This window comes from Fundulus heteroclitus, chromosome 14, assembly GCF_011125445.2.
Source record: "Fundulus heteroclitus isolate FHET01 chromosome 14, MU-UCD_Fhet_4.1, whole genome shotgun sequence".
Classification (NCBI taxonomy): domain Eukaryota; kingdom Metazoa; phylum Chordata; class Actinopteri; order Cyprinodontiformes; family Fundulidae; genus Fundulus; species Fundulus heteroclitus.
The window spans coordinates 18,954,187-18,968,643 of record NC_046374.1 but is presented as its reverse complement, the minus strand read 5'-3'; positions in this window follow the sequence as shown (position 1 = coordinate 18,968,643).

Here is a 14,457-nt window from a genome sequence, read left to right as displayed (position 1 = left end):
TCAAGCTAACGCCACGGAGACAGTAAAATACCTCTGCTAGAGGAGGATTAGTGAGGAAGTTGGGATCTCAGGCAAGTTATCAAAACTTTCAACATAGTAACAAGCATCCAAGTTCAGGCGCTGGACGCTTTTTTGATGCTCAAATCGCATTCGGTCTGAAGGTAGCACAAGAGACATCGCCAGCTCCCTATGCTGAAGGAACTACGATAGGAAGCATACAGGCTCCTCTTCCTACTTCCTTCCATACTGCACTATTCAGACATCACTTATCATGGAGAATGCTGATACACTTCAGCTTTGGCTAAAGAGTCCTTACCAATTAGACCTTTTCAAATGCAGCCGTGGTCTTTATGCTGCAGCACATCTGACCTGTGGCTGTAAGGCAGACCACCTGAAACAAAGGTTGAGAGAGAGCTCCTGTGAGGGGAGCCCCTAGAGGTCAGTGACTTTAAAAATCGCTAATCATTTTTTTGTGCAAATGTAAACAAAGACCGGTGAAATCTGCTCATTGCTGGTAATTAGGCTGTGTGAGCACTCGAGATGGTTGACTCATAGGGGCCCAAAATATTCTCCTGTGTGACATCACAAGACAATAGGGAGAAAATAAATACGTGAATGAAGAGAATGTTGTTGTTGTTTTTTCTTTTGAAATGGCACGGCCTTTTGGTGTGACCAGCAAGTTGGTGAAAGGTCGTGGATCAAACATCGTCTTAAAAGTAAATGCAGCTTTGAGATCGTGTTTGATCCAAGCAGAAATAACACAAGTTCGCTGAGTTTGGACCCAGCATTCTGAAGCACGCTGCAGCTGGGATGCGGCTCACGCTGTATACGCATCCTTTCCTTTTCTCAGCAGTTTTCAGAGGTGGCTGTGTGAATCACACACTGACTGCAGCGTATGACTGGGAAGGAAGCACTTTTCTTTTCTTTTTTTTTTGCACAATACTTGTGTTGACTCGTAGTGACAACTGGCCTAGTTGCATTTAAACTCTAGCAGTCATTGTCTTTTTTATTATTATCATTATTATTTGTCAGCATTCCCGCAGTGGACTGTGTCTCTCTGTGGACGTGGAGCATTTTATTTCCTCCTCCGACACGTTGCAGGAGTGCTGGGACAAACACAGGATGAGTGACTAAGAAAACAATTCCCCTGGATATGCCTGTTGTCTCGCTCTTCCTCTCTGCCGTGCTCTCTCCCGCGTCTCTTCGGGGACTGAATCACATTTCTGTTTTTTTCCTCCCTCCTCTGACTCTCTGTCATACATACAGGAGCTGCATGGGCACATCCACGTCGACATGCACGCACACGCCTGACAAACCGCCCCCCCCCCCCAACGCACACCCCCTCGTTCTGCCAAAAAGTCGATAAATAAATGCATTGTCTCTTGACTTTCTGCTGCTGGCATCAGCCTGTCTAAATTGTCTGAGAAGGCAGTGGAGTGTGAAATTGAGTTCAGAACTGTACGGGCGTGTGAGGAGGGGGCACAAAGATGAGCGCGTGTTTTCTTATTTATTCATATTGCGGCAGCACTCAGTCGCAGTTTTTTTGCGCGAGGGGGGTCACTTAAACACATCGAGGGGTGGCTGGAAATATGACAAGCTTAAAGAAAGGGCTCAGGCGATGGAGCAATAGGTTATTCATCTGAGGGCTAAATGACGCTTTAAAGTGAAAATGTGCTGTCACAGGGAGTCCAAAAGTTTTGCCCCCCACCCCCGCCCCCCCCATCCCTTTCCTTGCCTTTGTCACTAGTCGCCGGGTGCTCTGAACCAGGACACCTTCTTTTTGACAGTCACCATCATTGTTCTAAATGTCACTGAAGTCCCGGGGTTGCATGTAAAGCAAAGAAAGGTAATTTAACTTGAATCAGTAGGCACAGATTGAATAACTTCACAGTGATTTGCTCTCTCCTATTTTTGGAAAGATGAATTTCTCTCCCAGAGCCGAAGGGTTCGCGCAAGAATAATAGCACCTGCCCGTGCTAATTTGCCAAGAACAAATGATTTTGGTGGAGGGTGTAACTTTTGTGCCGCCTTTCCAGAGATTTAATCAGAGGTATTACGCAAACCGTCGCTTCCTCAGCTCTTTTTTTCTTTTTTTCTTCTTCTGTTCGCCGTTCTGTGATGAATGTGTTGTTACTGGATGAGTTATGTTTATAGATTGCCAGGGATAACCGCTGTTTTGAAGAGTTATGGCTTCCACCCGCACATAACAGGAGCTGGCTGTGTGAAAATCATTCAGGGATTTCAGGTTTGTCTCTCACTTTCGCTGAGTGCAACGCTTGATGAATGTACATTTATTTAAGCATAACAAAACACTGAAAACTTTGTTCGCAGACAAAGCACTTTTAGGTTTGGCCCTGACTGCTGCGCACTTTTTCAGCCTTTCTTTTAATTTGTGTCACCGCAGAGGTAGACGTGTCCTTGATTGTCACCAGAATCACAGGCATGGAGGTCATCCTTCCTGGACGCGTTCTATTTGGGGACTGACAGGAAAAGGAATGACAGCATAAATTCGATCAAAGTTTCTGCCTTCTCAGCATTACATTTAGGAGATGTTTAAAGGCCAAGCAATTTGCGCAGCGTGTTTCAAAAGTATACACACCCCTAGGACCGTTTCACCTTTCGTCACATGATGATTTTTAAACCTCAGCGTATTTCATTGGGTTTTAATGTAATGGACTAGCAAAGGAGAGTGCATAATTCTTAGGTGGAGGGAAAATGCTACATAACTTTCCAAACTTCTTATAATTAAAACTAAAATGTCATACTCTGGTATGCCATGTGATCAGTACCATTTATGCTGACACTACCAAAGAAAATCAACCAGTAATCTTCAGAAGTCGTCTAATTTGGAAATGGAGGACAACATGTGAGTAATTTAATCTTAGTTTAAATGCATTTATTTTGTGCAGGCCTCAGTGAGATCTGTTTTAAGCCACTGTCTGAAAATGGAAAGAGTATGGTGCATCTGCAAACCTACCATAACCTGGACATCCTCCTAAAGTCACAGCCTAGGCAAGGAGAGCATCAATCACAAATGCAGTTGAGCAGCCACGGCAACTCTGGAGGAACTGCTGAGATTTACAGCTCAGATGGGATAATCTTCATCCATCTCTCATCTTTACCCGCTTGTCTTTGCAGGGTCACGGGGGCAGCTGGTACCTATCTCCAGAGGCTATTGGGTGAGAGGAAGGGTGCACCCTGGACAAGTTGCCAGTCTACCACAGAGGCACACAGACACGCAAGCACACACACTCCTACCTAAGGGCAATTTAGAGAGATTAAACCAACAGTCATGCTTTTGGAAAGTGGGAGGAAGCCGGAGTTCTCAGAGAGAACCCATGCTTGAACAGGGAGACTATATAGAAAGACCTAGGGGATTTGAACCAAGCATGTTCTTGCTGCAAGCAATATTTGAAAGTTCTTTTGAAAGAGTTGTCTAAAGCTTTTCTCAGCAAGCTGCCAAGCAACAGTGCCGTGTCACTGCGGAGTCCGGATAACCAGTTAACTGTGCACTCCACAAATCTAGCCTTTATGGAAACTAGGCGAGAAAAAAAAAGCTTTTGGAAACAGCGAACATGTGAACAAAGATTCTCTGGTCAGATGAGATGAAAATTTCACTCGGTCTACATGCAAATCTCAGACTGTCTATAAGAAAACTAATACTGACCATCAACCTAAGGACACCTAGACATTCCTAAGGTGAAACATGGTGGTGGCAGCCAATTCACATCATGTAATTTCAAGGTACTATATAAACGCAAGTCAACTGAATCATACAGACAGATTTGTAGTGAAATCAGAAAGACTGATCCTGGAGTACCTTCTATGTAGGAGCAAAGTAAAAAGCATAGTGGCAGTAGTACCTCCTTTAGTGGCTTCATCTAGGACACAAACACAGTTAAACAGATAAACTCTTAGTCCGTTTTCAAATCTACAAGATGAAAAAGAGCACATGCAGTTGGTCACAGTAAAAGCTTAGCCAATATGGAGGAAAGAGAAAGTTAAACACTGAAAGACAAGGTCAAGCCGTTATCTATATAGAGTGAAGTTGTTGTCAGCAGTAGCTCAGCCAATGTCCTTCTCCAACATAGTGTCACAGCTAAAATTAACAGCAGGCCAAATGTAGCTACTTTGATGACACAAAAAAAAACCCACAGAGAACATAAGGATAAAAGTTTGAATATCAGCAAATAATACAAAATTGGAGAGCAGTAGGAGAATGTAGCATTGAGAAACTAACAACAGCAACAATATAGCAGAGTGAGGGAAAGTGGCCATTATGTCCTCCAGCCGACTAAGCAGCATAACTACAGAGATAGCGCTAGATAATCTTAGCCACTCTAACTATAAACTTTACCAAAAAGGAGATTTTAAGCCTGGTCTTAAAGTACACAGGGTGTTTGGCTCCCGAACCGAAACTGGGAGTTGGTTCCTCAGGAGAGGAGCCTGATAGCTAAAGGATCTGCCTCCCATTCTACTTTTAGAGACTCCAGGAACCACCAGCAGACCTGCAGTCTGAGAGCGAAGTGCTCTGTTAGGAACATACGGGGTAATCAGAGCTCTGCTTTGGAGTTTGATTATTGAGAGATGATGTTTTATTGAAAATTTGAAACCATTTATCATTTTACACAAGAATTAAAGTTTATGGTTTTACATGACAAGTAAAAAGGGTTATAAATATTTTGCAATACGCTACATATTTGTTGTGTTTTAAGCTGCCAAATTTGTACCAATGAGTGCTTCGGTTTGGATGGTTTCTTTGCAAAGCTTCCATTTAGATGCAGGAGCTAAAATTCTCTTGCCAAACAGGATTACTTTAGAGAATTGAACAATGAATAAATGGATAATGGCTTGAACCTGCTTTTGTTTTTTTTTTTTTCATTTTATTTGTTTGTTGGAAACCAGCCTGCAAAACATATTTTCCTTAACAGGTCTGAGGGAGTGTGACTGGCTGCAAACGTTACAGTTGAGAATTTATCAAAAGATGTACTTTGAGAAGTAAACAAAGATAAAGTAGGTATTGCTGAATGCCATCATCTTTCTGGATCAGATGCTCTGTACAATACCCAGCTCTTCCCTAGTGTGACCCCCTGCTTTGACCGTAATAGGTTTTTGTTTTGTTTTTTCATTATTGTCAAATACTTTCTAACGTTACCTTTTGGTTACATGTTCTATAAAAAGTTATCACATTTAATTAAATTTGCTTTATTGGGCTTCCGCAGGAAAAGGTTAACCCCTTGTAGAGCCTTTAAAGATGTACATTATAAATTTAACATTAGCTTATTGTAACATCCTGAATTTGCCTTAAATGACCTCACAACATAGGTGCTATGTGAACACATATGTATAGCGCTGATGTATATTGATGAATATTCAATACATACTATTTTTATATATTATTAATAGAAGCATGATGCACAGTGATGCCTAAGTATGCTAATATGTATACCAAATAAATAAATATAGATTTTGTTTGTACTATATTCTAATTAAACAACCTCTTCTTTACTTTAAAGCCACAACAATTGTATTGGTGTTTCGCTTAGTAACTTTTTTACTTAATAATGTGCAAACGTATTTTGATGTTTTTAAGGATGTGAGTGAATAATGATGTTGATGTCACCAATGACACCTGGTTCACAAATTTAGCTAGCACACATCCACACACCCAAGTACCAACTAGAAAAATAATCCAAATGGTTGAAGGTCAAACAAACTACAGGTTACTATTATAACAATATGCCCTGCCCAATTTAATACTGGATGCAGTGTTTATTTCAAGAAATCCACCATGCAACTACAATTCTACCTAGAGATCTGAGATCCATGTTGTAGACAAAACTGCCCTGGCTCACGTACGAAAGTGGCTTCTCAGTACGGTATGCTGGAAATGCCAAGACAAAAAAATAATATTGAACATCATGTTTCATATCACAGAAATGACTAAGCCATAAACTTTGATACAGACCATGACTATGTCTGAATGGAGAACAAAAAAACTAATTTATGTAAATCACGTTACCTCAAGGACATATTGGTCTGTTAGCGCCTTTCAAGCATCTGCACTCATTAACTTAGTATATTCCCAATTACTGTCATGCTAATTAACATACCATTTGGCCCCGTCTTTAATTTTAAAAGAGCCACTATCTTCCATTCAACCACTGCGATGACACATAAACTAACAGATTGTGTTTTCCAAAGTACAAGTTGTTTGCCCTTTTCTAAAATGCAAAGCCACTCTAATGCGCTCGGTAATGTAATTAGTTTAGAAGAAAAAAAACACGGGGCTTTGGTGCCTGTGCTTGCTAGATTGCCACTGACGGTCACATTAAACTGAGAACATGTTCATCTAGTTTTGCTCGAGGCTTTCTTTTGAGGCGTGAACTTGAAAAGTGCAAAGCATATATTGGAGATAGGCTTGAATAGTTATGGATGAAGATCCTCTTTAAGCATATGGTTCTATAGAGTACATTATAGTTTGAGTAATCAGGTTTGTTCAGCAAATGTGCTTGTGCAAATAAATAAACAAGCCAGTAAAGCCCTTTCTATTAAAGAAAGATCATCTCTGTTGAAATAAACATAATTTTCAATGGAACATCACGCCACTCAAGTTCTATAGCCGTGGTTAAAGGGTGTCAGATGCTAATTACCAGTACATTCTTTCCAGCCACTCCCAGTGTTTATTTTTTCTTGAACAACCTTGAAGACTCCAAAAAAAAAAAAAAAATCTATTCCACAATCCTTTCTCGTCGTCTTTGACTCTGTGAAAGCCATAAGCCCCACAGACGCTTTTGCCATTAAGAGAGCGCCAGCCAGCAACTCCCTTGAAGTTTACTCGAATCAATATTTCAGTGCTCAATGACAATTTGATCCTTAAACAAAAATAATTTTCCTTGACAACCTGAACATGCATTAAGCCAGTTGAAGCCAGTTAGAGGAGGTGCGCCCTCCTCAGAGCCCATTAAAAGTCTTTTAATGAGTGGAGAGAGGGAGGCAGCAGCGGACCCCCCGCTGGCTTTTGATACAATGCACTGTCACCTCATTAAATCCTGATGATGTTCAGCAGTATTCCCAGACTGCACTGAAACCCATGTGTTTCTCCGTGGATGGCAGGGTAGCGTTGAGGGCCTGAGATGGGTACCAGCTGGACCTGCCGTCGCAGCTGGGGCCTGGACGGTGATGATGGCATCATTACTTCTTGTTCACATCAATAATAGGTGCTTTGTAATTGCTTTTATGGACTGTCATGAATGGGGCACTAAAGAGACTCTTGTAGCAACACAAAACATACAAAATTAGGATGTTCAAGAGCCTATGTAGTGGTTTTCAAGGCTTTTGAATGGAGGTTTCCACCAATTTTTGTCATGAATCTTATATACAAAACTGCCAGGAATTAACAGGGTTTAAGCTATTGGAGTAAAGTGGAATCAGTGAATAAGTTTGTCAAAACCCCTTTTTTTGTGACGACAGCTTCAAGTTGTCTCCTGCACGAAGGAATTAGTAGCAGATATTGCTCGGGATTGATTTTGGCCCATTCCTCCACACACACCCTCTTCACATTTTTAAGGTTCTTCTATACAACGATTTTAAGGCGTGTCCACAGGTTTTCAGTTGTTTGGGCATTGACTGAGACAATCTAGCAACTTTGTATTCACTCTATCAAAATAGCAGCTGTATGTTTGGAATTGTTGTATTGCAGAAAAATTGCACCATCCTCAGATTTCAATGAAAAATCTCCAAGTACATTTCCACATTCAGTCCTCCGAGTCTGCCGGTAGCTAACACCGAAAAACAGCCTTGCACCGTGATGTTATCACTTCCAACCTTCATTGTTGGTATGTTGTCTTTGAGAGTAAAATGCTGGGCCAGTTTTCCTCCAGACGTTGTGTGTGCAATGATATGCGAAGAGTTCAATTCTGGAGTCAGACTGACTAGAAAATAGTATCACAGTACTTCATTGTCTTGATTAAAATGTCAAAATTAAAACACGTTTTCTTCTACAGTGGAATCTCGTGCTAGTGAACGAGAATTAGGGCCTTTGTTGTTGATAGATGCTAACATCGGCAATAGATGTATTGGATTTCTTTTGCCATTGCTTCAAACGCAACGCTTAATTTGATTGATCAGATGGACAGAAGATTCTACTTTTTCAAGTATGTAAAGCACCCCAGCTCACCGAATTAAGAGCTTCTCTGCTCTAAGCAAAATACTCATGCTAGAAACAAGCATAAGCAAATCATGTTTCTGTAATAAGCCTGTATTGTTTCTCAGTTGGAATTGGTCCCTAAATGAAGCATTATATTATACACAGAGACACTTTTGGTGAATTATCCCTGGCTTTTCTCTTGTTTAGGTCGTTTTAATCACATTGAAGCATGGTTTAAGCTGAATAAGAGTACCCAATGAGGAATGCTAGTGGTTCCAGGTTTTTCTTTTTTCTCCAGACCTGGAGGTATATAACCACGGGCTGTTTGTTTCTCATTTTTGTGTGTCCATGTGTGTATATATGTGTCTGGCTGCGGACTGAAGAAGCTAGTATTGAATTTTTTAAGAGACTTGAGGCAAAAAAATGAAAACAAAAATCCTATTTCCAATATAACAATCACCTCTGTGTGCATTGGATTTGTTCACTATGGAATGCATTACAACATCATGACAAGATGCAGAAGTATAGTCAGTGGAAACATATAATGGAGACACGAGACAACATATGCTGTATGAATATATTTACACTCAATAAGTAATAGGATCACACTCCAGAGCATGCCTTTTTACCATGGAATGTCATACAATTGTTATATTGTGTGCAGCTGAAGCATCACTCAGAACGGGAAGCCGACACTTCTTTGAATGATGAAGGATGTGGAAATCTGGGCTCTACTCCATGCTTCGAAAATTCTCCTGAAGAATTATTTTTGTGTGGTTGGGTGGGTGCCAACTTTTTCCCCCTGTTTCCATTGCTAGATTACATCACTTCTGTTTTTCTTTAAATTTTGTCATGCCATGTTTGGACATACTTTTTACCTTCATTTTCTTAAGTCAATGCAATGCATGTGGTGTAGTTTAAAGTCTAAGTGAAAGTGTACCTGCGATTTCATTTCAGACCCACGTCTTCTACCTTTAACTCTAAACATTGCTACTTAACACTTAGATGCATAGGTGGGTCAAATATGACCCAGTGAGGGGTTTTTCTTGCCATATTTTTTTAACAAAAAGTTATCATTTCATATTCCAGCTATTCCTCAAATTAGTTTTATCAATATCCTACCACACAGCAACATCTAATACATCTAAGCATTGTCGTGGTGCGAATATACACATTTCTGATGTAAAAACCATGTAAAAGAGTTAGTACAACAATGGCACTCGCTAGATGATTAAGCTAGCTAATTAAGCTAGCTAATTAAGCTAGCTAATTTTACTGTATAAACTGTGTGTGGGTGGTGTGTGTGTATGTGTGGGTGTGTACTTGCTGTATGTATGATTTATTTACTGTTGTGTGACTCTTTCTTACATGAACCATTTAAATGTATTTAAAGCTATTGTGTAGTTTGCTAATCAGGTTGGCTAAATGAGCTAGCTAGCATTACGCCGTAGTGTGGCGCTTTCTGTCATACATGACCATAGCTCTCAACTGTCACGCATTGACCGTGTGACACACGCATTTCATCAATTGCACACGCTCACACGCATTACTTTGAAAATCTCAATCTTACAATGAAAATCTCACTCTTGAAACGCACGCGTACGGACGCTTCACGTCATGGCGGAACCAATTTGCGGTACAATGGTTTCCGCACGTCCAGTAGTAGCGGTAACACAGCTGAAAGGACCGGCGCCGCGCAAACAAGGTTCCCTCATCCAAAGTGAAACACTTCTACGGTTCGTGTTGTGTGCGAATTAAATGGTAAGTCGGCATGTGTTATTAAAGTCCGTGTAAAATAGTGACCGTCTTGAATCGAACAACAGCCCCCCCCCCTCCCCCCCCCCCCCGTTGGACCGTCTTCAATAGAACAACAGCCCCCCCCCCCCCCCCCCCCCCCCTTGGGTCTTCTTCAATCGACCAACAGCAACCCCCCCCCCCCCCCCCCCCCCCCCCCCCCGTCAACAATCTCACTCTCAACAATCGTCAAAAGTTGAGAGGTATGTACATGACTGTAGTGTTGGGGTGGGTGACGAGCCACAACTCATCCACAGGAAAGACAGAAACAGGGTCAACAACAAAGAAAGAGGTGCCAGATCTGTAACTTTGCACACAAGCTGAATTCTCGCAGCATTCGTGCATTCATAAACACACGAGAGTCCACATTGTCCCGCTCCTGTCTCAATCTTTCTGGCCCAAACCAAAAACAGTTTGGGCCAGTCATGTTGCATTATTGTGGTTTATAACGGAACATACCAAGGTCCTGCCACTCGTGCACCTAAGGGTTAAATAACTATATCAACTCCAAATGCAACCTATATTCTTGTGTGTGCACTTTCCAACTATGCGGCTACATGCAGTTAAAGATTGTTGTAAACAAAACTTCCATTAATCCAATCCAATTTCTCTCCACCAAAAGACACTGTTTTATAGAAATAAATAGGTAATTGGTCAATTATTCATGAACTGTTCACCTATAATCGTCTATATCATAAACGATGGTAGCTGTGTGTCTAAAACATGGTAAATAAAATGGCAAAATGGCCTGAAGGAGTGGCCATTTTTCAGTGGGCTCATTGGAATGAAACTACTTATTTGCAGGTAATAAATCATGACAGAAAAGGAAGTTGTTACTCTTGGGTTTACTATGGGGATAAGAAATGGCTAAGGCACAAACTGAACGGGAGCCGTTGCCAACCTTCACTTACATAGACAGTGAAAAATGTGAAAAATTGTATGTGTGACAGTATTATGGGTACTAAAAAAATAAAAAATGAAAAACAATGTGTGTCTGAGTAACAAAAAAGCTCAAAATGATTTGTAAGCACAGTAAAAATACATTGACCAACTAATCTTTGCCTCAAATGACATTATTATTGACATTGGCTATTTCAGTTTTTAATGAGTCTGAACTGTATTTAATCATCTCTAGTTCAAAAATATCAAAAACTTAGACCGGTCAAGGTTGATCAGTATTTTACTACACAGATTATATTCCTCAAACCAACATTTTAGATACATTATTATAATGATAATAATAATTTATTCCTTGTGTTAATTAGCCATTAATGCTCATTAATGGTCATTAATATGCCTGTTTGCTAGACAAATTTTGAAAAGCTTTTTTTTCCTCGACCCAAAGTTGTGTATCATCTAGTCTTCTAAGGTGGATGTATCATTAAACATCCAATAAATATTAGAAATTTTTCTTTTGCCCCTGCCAATGTTGGGTGCAGGCAACTAAAATTGCCACACCCACTGTGTTTCTGAATTATTATGATTTTTGTAATTACTATTTCAGGTGTTGTGCTGCATTTTCGCTCTGCTGTATGAGATGACCATCATTATACGTCAAAGTATAGACAGCCTATTTTCCTCAAAGATTCTACAGTCAACATTTCTGACTGTTTTGAGAATACATCAGTTGTTAATGGCAAGTAAACAGAAACTTTTATATATATTTTTTTCTCTACTTGATTTAGCTTTTTGCAGATGTATGTGCAATGAGTCGCCTTAAAGTTTTCCTGAAAGCCAGCATCAAACAGGTTATTTGTGAGCTCTATAAAAGCTAATGGTATCCATTTGTACTGCAGTTTTCCAAACCCATTATGAGCTTAATTAGACGCTGGTATCCTTTCTCCGTCTGTTTTTGTGGATTCAAGCTGTAAACAGCACAAGTTAGTTTCAGTTTAGTTTCCTTTCTTGGAAACTTTCTAATTAATACATTCAACTTTTAGGCACTCCATCACTCCAATGTTTAGTCCTTTAGCTGTCTACTGCCCAGTTTCCTTTTCTTGTGCATGCATAGAACTGTCTCAATTTGACAACAACTATTTGCCATCTTGGCATTTATTGCAGCAATTACATATGACTCACTTTTATCCCCTGTGCTTTTCAGTCATCTGGACAAAGACAGAGGGAGTCATTTTTCATACTTTTCCGCATGCCCACTTGCTCACTGTCACAGGCACTGTTTGTAATTAGACCACTATTGCTGTCTGCCAAATTGCTGGTTGTTTTTTACTCTCAAAAGCATCCAAATCATCGTATGCCTATATTTGCCAGCGAGCGGAGAAAAAAAAAAAAAAAAACGAGACCACTTTGTCCAATCTGGGAGAGATGCATAATTGATATTGCGGATTTCTGTTTGAAATCTGTAACTTGGACTGAGGAGCTGTTCCTGGCTGCTGGAGGTTTGATAAGCTTCCTGCCCTTTTGTCAAGCTGAACAGACTGTAAAGGCAGCAAGATGTACTCCAGGGAGCAATGAACGGCTAAACAGATGACATGAATCTGAGCACAACTTCCAATGAACTTTCCTTGAACTAGAGAGGTCCAATGATCTATAGCTTGTACACACATGTCTCTCGCTCTCTTTCTTACTCCCCTCATCCCATACTATCCTCTCTGCTGCTTGATTCTAATTCGCTTTTTATTCATTTTCCCCCAGCTCGTTCCCTTCTCAGGGGGAGCCAGATGCAGCAGTACTGTAGTTCTTAAGCTAAAGTCACTAACAAGGCCCTGTCACAGTGCAGTGCCACATCACTGCTTTCCCATTATGTGGGATTTCTGTTTGAGAGAGGGTAGTGTGTTTTACAATGTGTGGGGCTTTTTGCTCCCGGCACTCCAGCGGGTCAGTGGTGTTCTCAAATTACTAGTTTGCCTTAACCGCTCTTCAGACAGTATGAAATAGTACAGAGGATGCATGTTCATCTCAATAAATCTGAATATTGTCACAAAAAATGCAAATTCCTACTTTTGGGGGGAAAGTTTGAATAACACAAGAATATAAGTGGATTTTTTAAATTCAGAAATGTTGTAGCCTACACAGTCATGGGCAATACTCCTGTCTTCACGACTGTCCAGCAAGAAGGGTACGCAACAAAAGGTCATTACAACAAAGACTGGGTCTTCACACAACGCTGTGCGCCAAGATATTAACAGAAATCTGAGCAGAAGAAACCAATGTGGTAGAAAATGATTGTAGTAATTACGGTTTGGGGAGACATGTTATCTGCTGTTGTTGTAACATTTTGTTTTACGAAGTCCAAAGAGAGTCAAAATATGTCTGCACTATGCAGTTTATGCATTTAATACCTGTTTGGGGCTCCTTTTGCATGTGTTACTAGATCAATGCATCGTTGTATGAAGAGCATCAGCCTGTGGCTCTGCTGAGGTTTAAATGAAACCAAAATACTCAAAAAGCAGCCTTCACAAGGTCTGTATTGTTGCCTTTAAACTCTCTCATCTTCTTACCCTTGATGACACTCCATAGATCATCTGTGGGGTTAAAGTATTTTTTTTTCCCAAAATGTCATTGTTTAGGAATGATAAGACACCGAAGACTAACACAAAATGGCTTTCCAAATTATATCTGACTGTAGAAACGTTACACTGGACCTCTAATAACTTGGATCCTGAGCCTGTGCACCCTCCCTCCTGACTCTGAGACCTTTACCTCCAGTTAAAATCTTAATTTTATATGATTCTGACAACAGGACTTTGGACCATTGATCAGCAGTCCATTAGCTAAAACCTGACTATTTCTTTGAATTTATAGTGAAAATTTATAATTTTCTTGGTGGATGGCTGCACTGAAGATGGACTCTTGACAGTGACGCAGAGGTTAGGGAGTTTGTCCTGAAATTGGCGGGTTGCCGGTTTGATCCCTTGCACCAGCCATCTCAGTCGTTGTGTCCTTGGGCAAGACACTTCACCCTGCTGGCGGTGGTCAGAGGGACCGGTGGCACCGATGTATTGTAGCCTCATCTCTGTCAGTCTGCCCCAGGGCAGCTGTTGCAACTAACATAGCTCACCACCGTCACAGTGTGAATGGGTGAATGACTAACTGTGGTGTGAAGCGCTTTGGTGTCGTCAGACTAGTTAAAGTGCTAGTACAAAGCATTTACCATTTGACTAGACTTGCTTTACAATTCTCTAAAATCGGCGGCAGACTCTGTTACTTGTGTGTTGTTTTCATCCACACTTTTTCTTTCCACTCAACCTTCCATTTATATGCGTGGATCTGGCACTTTGTGAACAGACAATTTCTTTAGCACAATCTTTGTCTTAAACCCCTTTTGGAAGAGGTCAGTGGCATTTTAACCTGGACAACTGTCAAGTCGATTGTATTTCCTATGACTGTGTAAGTCACAACAAATATATATGAAAGTACTTTTTAATTGCTCTCATGCAATATTCAAATTTTCTGTTAAACTGAATTCTGGGTTTGTATTTTCTCTGTAAACCATAATCATTAAAATATACAGGAATTAAGCCGTGAAATATATCACTGTGTGTAGTGACTATGTA